Source organism: Octopus bimaculoides, chromosome 4 (genome assembly GCF_046866305.1).
Source record: "Octopus bimaculoides isolate indiv1 chromosome 4, ASM4686630v1, whole genome shotgun sequence".
In the NCBI taxonomy this organism is placed as follows: Eukaryota; Metazoa; Mollusca; class Cephalopoda; order Octopoda; family Octopodidae; genus Octopus; species Octopus bimaculoides.
The window spans coordinates 127,284,578-127,292,346 of record NC_142931.1 but is presented as its reverse complement, the minus strand read 5'-3'; the positions used below and the strand labels follow the sequence as shown (position 1 = coordinate 127,292,346).

General features: G+C 38.4%; 1 pseudogene; it reads right to left on the bottom strand.

Moving 5' to 3' along the window:
* Window positions 1-6,162: 6,162 nt before the first annotated feature.
* On the bottom strand, window positions 6,163-6,260 carry LOC128247723 (U6 spliceosomal RNA; annotated as a pseudogene).
* Window positions 6,261-7,769: the final 1,509 nt, after the last annotated feature.

The window sequence follows — 7,769 nt, the reverse complement described above, 5'->3', positions numbered from 1 at the left end:
CATGGATCACAGCCAGCAGTTTTAGAGGTGGGGATTGAGTCAGATTCATTGACCCCAGTGTTCAACTGGTAAATATTTTATCAACCCCGAAAGGATGTAAGGCGAAGTTGCCCTCAGCAGAATTTGAACTCAGAACGTACAGTCGGAAGAAATGCTGTTAAGCACTTTGTTCGGGTGCTAACAATTCTGTTGCCAGCTCACTTCCGTAGATACAACAACAACAACAACAGCAACAACAACAAATTAACCGAAGCCAGAACGTGGCACGATACGCAATAAGTTTAGAGTTGTGTTAGTGACCGGATTAAGGAAGCGCGAAGAAGACTTTTGACAGCAACCTCAAGAAATATGCGAAAAGTGAATGCAATAGATTCTATGTGTTCTTAAATAGCTAATACGATTGTTTTACGATATAACTGTTTTAGTGTTAACAAATGGTTTCACATAAAGTCACTTGTCAAACAGTAATTCCGAAATATATTACACTCCCTCCTTCAAAGTAAGAGGTGTGACTATATACACCTATAGATAGATTATTTCATCCAACTTCCTGGGATTTTCTTTAGTTTCCATTATATTAGTGATGTTACCGAATTGGACTGCCGTATTGAATTAGATATAACATAGCTTGGGTCTCTCCCGCACCGTTTTGTATCTTGCTTCTCTGTTTCTTGGTGAATTTAAGGCCTTCCGGATCACGAACCTATTGTTTCCATGCATAAAAAGACTGCTTCGTATTGTAACAATGAAGTCACGTCTGTGTCCTGTGTATGATTTTAAATTGCAACCGGTAGCGGGGCCTTGTTCTCAGGCATACTCTGACTCGGAGTAGTAGCACCTGTAAGGATCCCAGCCATTAGTTAATTATATGTCATGGAATTGTTTCTGAAGATCACTCACAGACACATCGAAGGATCCAAGGCAGATAAATCCTTTCAGTTCTTTAGCTGCTCATCTAAGAGAAGATAACTCCATAGAACTCCTGCATCCTGATAACGTCTCGACTTGTAGTACATCTTGCACCAGACCAATACAAGTTTCAAGGACGAGTGACTGGGACAAGCTCTGCACAAACCATGCCTACTATAGTAATATTCATCGCGCAAATTGCTCAACAAACAAAGACCCCAGCACCAACACTGTGTAGCTGTGTTTTACTGAGCCTTCATTCGTGGAAGAGATACGAGAGTTCAACCAAGATCCCACCTAGTATCTGAAGAAAAAATCAGAACGGCTATCGACAAGGACAATCAACTACCAGATAAATCTAAACCGTTCGCAGAGTTCTTGAAGGTATGAAAGCTAAAAATCTGTTGTTCTGTTATTCGTTGATTTCTTCAAGGTTTTCTATTCGAATCAGAGGGGTAAAATGGAAGAAATACAGCTAACTTGTGATAAACCAGATGAAACAGCCAAAGCCATTATGATGCTCTACGAAAACACCTATGCAACGGTACGATCTCCAGATGACGGGACAGGTTTCTTGGAAATTGTTGCAGGAGTGCTTCAAGGTGACACTTTGGCTCCCTATATTTTCATCATTAGCTTAGATTACGTCCTCGGAACTTCTATCGAAAGACAATTGGTTCACACTACAGCTACGAAAGAGTAATATATATCCTATCACATAAATCACCAGATTATGCTGATGATTTTAATGCTGTTTTCCGATGTAATGAACCAAGTAGATACCTTTCTCCATAGTCTTGAACATTCAATCAAAGATATGAGTCTCCATGTTAACTCAGACGAAACAGAATACATAAGCTTAAATCAAAACGGAACAATCAAACAGTATTTGGCAAACCTCTCAACTGTGTAGAAGAATTTACTTATCTAAATAGTAAAATCTCTAGCTGCGAGAGCTTTGTAAATACAAGCATTGGTAAAACCTAAGGAGCCATCGACAAGTTATCTCTAGTGTGGAAATCCAAACTTCCAGACAACATGAAAAGGAGCCTCTTTCAAGCAACTGTTGCCTCTGTTCTATTGTATGGCTGCTCAGCATGGACCCTTGCCTCAAAATTGGAAAGAAGATTGGATGGAGCCTACACTCGAATGCTATGAGTGACATTGAACCTCATCTGAAGAGATCGTCTGACCAATGAGCGATTGTATGGGAACCTTCGTCCAGCATCAGACATCATCAAAGAGCGCAAAGTCAGATTCGCAGGGTATTGCAGGAGAGCTAAAGACAAAATTGTTGGTGAAGTTTTTTTTTTTATGAGACCCTACGAAACGAGGAGCTGACAGGGGAAGACAAGCCAAGACCTATATCAAGTAGATCTGTGACGACATAAACTGCAATCCTTCTGACCTGCTGAATATGATGAACAATAGAACTGAATGGCGACAAAATCCACAGGAATCTATGCAAGCAGTGTAACCGGTTTCTTACGGAAAAGTCGACATACCGTCAAAGTTTTTCCGTCAGTCCCTGAAACACTCATAGATGTATGGATGGAAGGATTCGCAAAGACTCTTTTCTGGCTTGAGAATATCAAAAGTGTCTGACAGTGGTGGCCGGGCAGCTCAATCTATGTACATCAACTGAATTCGCCTGAGTCGCACATTTGAAGCAGTTGCAAGGGTGGCACAAATGAAGAATCGAGGTGAAACGAAAACGTAATTTTGAGCTGAATTTTGTTCATCGTTAATCCGAGGAAAGGATTCGAAATTGCATTCAACCAGTCCGAGGAGTGTGGTGCTTAGATTTTCTGACAATATGAAATGGGTATTTGTAAATTTGTCATAGATATTTTCTTGAGAAATAATCTGCCTTTTACTCATTTTCGCACATGATATATCGAATCAAATATCGCATAATTCACAAAAAAAAAAGAAAAAAAAAATCTAGAACATCTGCCGAAGTTACGAAGGCAATACTTGCGCTCCATCTTCGTCGTTTCTTTCCGTTCTTGCCGTGGAATGGTATAGAAAAAGAATGGTATAGAAAACACACACACACACACACACACACACACACACACACACACACACACACACACACACACACACACACATACACACGCACACGCAGACGTTCTTAGGAAAAAAACGTAAGATAGATTTGAATCAGCATCTAAAATACATCGAAAAATAACTAATTTTATCTCTGATAAGAAAACAGAAAAACTTTATTTTGTTGACCAGTGTTATATTGAACCTAGCTATGTTAGTAAATAAGAAAGTGATGATATCGAAAAGCTGGAGAAAGTAATCAGTTAACGTTGCAAATAAAGTCTGTAAGCGTAATCGTAAAAATATGCAAGGCTTTAAACTGGTTCCATTTTCGCGCGATAGCAAGAAAATATTCGAGTCCTTATCCCTTTCGTACATGTTAAGAGTGGAGGCGCAATGGTCCAGTGGTTAGGGCAGCGGACTCGCGGTCATAGGATCGCGGTTTCGATTCCCAGACCGGGCGTTGTGAGTGTTTATTGAGCGAAAACACCTAAAGCTCCACGAGGCTCCGGCAGGGGATGGTGGCGAACCCTGCTGTACTCTTTCACTACAACTTTCTCTCACTCTTTCTTCCTGTTTCTGTTGTGCCTGTATTTCAAAGGGCCAGCCTTGTCACACTGTGTCACGCTGAATATCCCCGAGAACTTCGTTAAGGGTACACGTGTCTGTGGAGTGCTCAGCCACTTGCACGTTAATTTCACGAGCAGGCTGTTCCGTTGATCGGATCAACTGGAACCCTCGACGTCGTAAGCGTCGGAGTGCCAACAACATGTTAAGAGCATCTTGCTAAAATTCCAAAGACCATAATCAAGGTTATGGACTTCTTGGTTTCGAGTTGGGTCACCATTCTGGAGTGAAATGCAGAGAGTGATTGTATTATCATTGTTAGTATACACTAAAGACGGCGAACTGGCACAATCATGAACACACTGGACGAAATTTTTCGGGGCATTTCTTCCGGCTATACGTCCTTAGTTCTAGTTCTGCCATGGTCGATGAAATAAGTACCAGTCGAGCATCGGGGTAGATGTAATCGACTACCTCCTTCCCCCAAAATGTCAGGCTTTATGTTTATTGTGGAAAGGAAAAAGATTGTTAGGATCCAATATCACAGGGTACACATGTCTGTGGAGTGCTCGTTAATTTCACGAGCAGGCTGTTCCGTTGATCTGATCAACTGGAACCCTCGTCGTCGTAACCGACGGAGTGTCAACAAACAACATGTTTCAAGTTCAGCATGTAAACGCTTCACCGTTGCTGTTAGCTAAATATTAGCGATGTAGCTTTTATTTATTTATTATAGAAACCAGCTCCTTCTTTATAGGAAGAATACAAATAAGTGAAAAACGGAAAGATAACATATCTTTATAGCTGTATACAACAATAAGCAGATTGTTTTTGAAGCTCTGAACTCATTAAGGGGTGATTTAATTGCAATAAAATGAAAATTTGAAAGAAAAAGATAAAAGAAAGAAAAACGAGATTCTTCTGGTGGTTATATAAAGAGAACGCTCCCAGGGCTAAATTATTTCATTATAAATTAATTACACCAACAATTAACATTTGTTGAATGCAAAAGAAGATATTCGGAATCTTGGGGTCAGTAGCTCGCACTGTTAACCACTACGCCATATGCCGATGGGCAATTATGGAGTGAATTTTAGGGCTTACATATCTAATATTTTCCTATCCTTCCTTGATACCGGTTCCCATAGATTCCGAGTTCGATTCCAGGTAGTGACCTGAATAATAATGGTAATAATAATAATAATAATGATAATAATAATAATAATAACTACTGGGCACTGCACACATCCTACGCAAAACACTTTCAATACAGTAACCATAAGAGCATCACAGCACATACCCAAGGCACTCAGAGCTGCGCTCGGTAGTGAAGTGAAAGCACGTTATAAAAATAAAACTACTGAACAATAATAATAATAATAATAATAATAATAATAATAATAATAATAATAATAATAATAATGCGAATTGTTTGTAATTTTATTCCAGAAAAAATGATGAATGTTAATTTATAACCAAAAATATGATCACTGCGCTAATAACTCAACGCAAACATTAGCCTAGGATCTATTTTAAAACGGGGGCACCAGTTTTCATCTATGTTTTATGTAGTGTTTTTGGTACCGAAAGACTTTCAAACTTTGTATACTTATCTATTTTGTGTTATAGAACAGAAAAAAATTTTTGTATTCGAATTTATTTCATGTAAAAAATTGTCTTATTTCGATAATTTCTACTAATCACTGACGTCTATTCAGTTGAAAACAGTTAGCGCTGTAACGGTGTATATCGTATTAATCCCCTAACCCTAACCCTAACCCTAACTAGACTGTTAACCGTAACCGTAACCCTAACCCTAAAACTAACCCTAACTCTAGAATCCGAACTCTAAAATTGTTACACACATAGATACGCACAGCGTAATTTATTATATAAACAATATATGCGTATAAATTACGATTAAACCGGATGAAATATGTCACAGGGAATAACATTTTTATGACCGCCCAGCAGTAACTCTATTAGCTGAATAGACGTCAGTGATTGGTTGAAATTACAGAAATACGACAACTTTAACATGGAATAACTTGCGAATTCCTTTTTTTTGTTAAGAAGACTAAGAGTAAAAGATGTTTTATATGACACATTCTACCAGTGTCCCAAGTTTCAAAGTGTTTCGTTAGTGTTTCGTTAAGAAAATACTGGTGCCCCCGTTTTAAAATAGATCCTTAGCGTAAGACAGAGATGCCTCTATCAAAAATGTTAGCACATTCGACCCAATTTCCTATATCAAATATGTTAGCACACCCAATTTCTATGGCTTACCATTACCAGGAAAACGACATCTTGCAACCAAGCTGATAGATACATCAAAAAAGTCAGTGACTATATTAATAGTGATGGTAAAAATGTCCTACGATCTAGAAGAGCGAAGAATTCAAGCCAGTCACGCCAGGGACTTTCTGAATGGCACGCAAAAAAATTATTCTAGATTTTTTTTAGTAGTGCAGCCCTCCTAATAATAAACCATGTCTCATGCGGCCCGCTTCTTGAAAAAGGTTGCTTGTACCCAGTACAAGCAACTGAAATGTATTCTTAGTGATTTGTTACTCTTTTACTCTTTTACATGCTTCAGCCCTAAGGCCGAGGTCATGCTGGGGCACCGCCAGTGAGAAAAATATGGAACGCTCCACGAATTTGCGTGTCATCTTTGCGCCGGGGGCCAACTCTGTATCTTTCCAATTTTAGTATATGTACTGTCGAAGCAGTGAAAATAATGCTCTCGCTACTAAATGAGAGACCTACTGAACTGATGTTAACAGTCATTGATGAAATTGGAATGATGGGGTGGAAGAAGAATATTTGTAACACAATAATAACTCTTCAAATTTGGCAAGTTAAAGCTTGTTCAGATGACCTCTAAATAACTGCAAAGCAGTACCTTGAAGAAACTAAAGATGCAAACAAAAGCAAAACTACTACTACTACTACTACTACTACTAATAATAATAATAATAATAATAACAACAACAACAACAACAACAACAAAAGTACTCAGAGAGCGCAGACCTCCGACAAGGCAACACCAACATCCTCTCAACGATTAACCAGAGATGGTTTTTGAAATGAGAATAACTGAAATAAACTCGGCTACTCTCACAAATAAGAATATTAAAAATGAACCTGACCGCTCTCAAAAATTAAGTAAAAAAAAAAAAAAACCCGGAAAAATAATTCAGATTCCTTGTCCGGTACCGGATCGATCCCAAAATCTAATCAGTTCGTGCCAGTCACGAGGACAAACATCCCTGAAAGTTTCATCCGAATCCATCCAGCGGTTCTTAAGATATCTTGTCCACGGACAAACAAACAAACACGAGTGAAAACAATACCTCCGCCTTCGCTAAAGCGGAGGGAAAAAGAAGTAAAGCTTCCTTCAAGACAGAACTAGAAATGCAATTGTCAAGTAGGTAAGAGGTTTTAAGCAAGAGCGATGTATTCAAAATTGGTAAAACTAAAAATTGTCGATAAATTAAATTTATTATTGTTACCGAATATGTTAGTGTCATTTAATTTCTGAACGGTTTTGCTGCTGTTTGTTTATGTAGTTTGATTTCTTTATCCATCAGTTTCTACTAAGATAGAGACGAGAGTAAAATTAATAATAGAGAAACGAAAACAAAACTTTGGAAACAGCAATGCCACTATAACTTACGTGGAAACCATGAGCGTGCTTTCACGGGAGATAATCAGAGAAAGACTTGAAAGTGAACGTAAGATCGTAATACTTCATGCAAAGTATAGTAAATATAACAAATAATCCAGAATCCTTGTCCGGTACCGGATCGATCCCCAAATTTAATCAGCTCGTGCCAGTCACGAGGCCAAGCATCCCTGAATCCATCCAGTGGTTCTAGAAGTATTTTGTCCATGGACAAGCAAATACGACTGAAAACAATACCTCCGCCTTCGCTAAGGCGGAGGTAATAATAAATCGTTCTTTCTTCTTTAGGCACAAGATTTGAAATTTGAGGGGAGGGGGTCTAGCCGATTACATCGACTCCAGTACTTGACTGGTACTTATTTTATCGACGCTGAAAGGATAAAAAGCAAAGTTGACCTCGGAGGAATTTGAAATCAGAACGTAAAGATGGCCGAAATGCCGCTAAGCATTTTGCCCGGCGTGCTAACGATTCTGCCAGCTTGCCACCTTGATAATAATAATAATAATAATAATAATAATAATAATAATAATAATAATAATAATAATAATAATAATA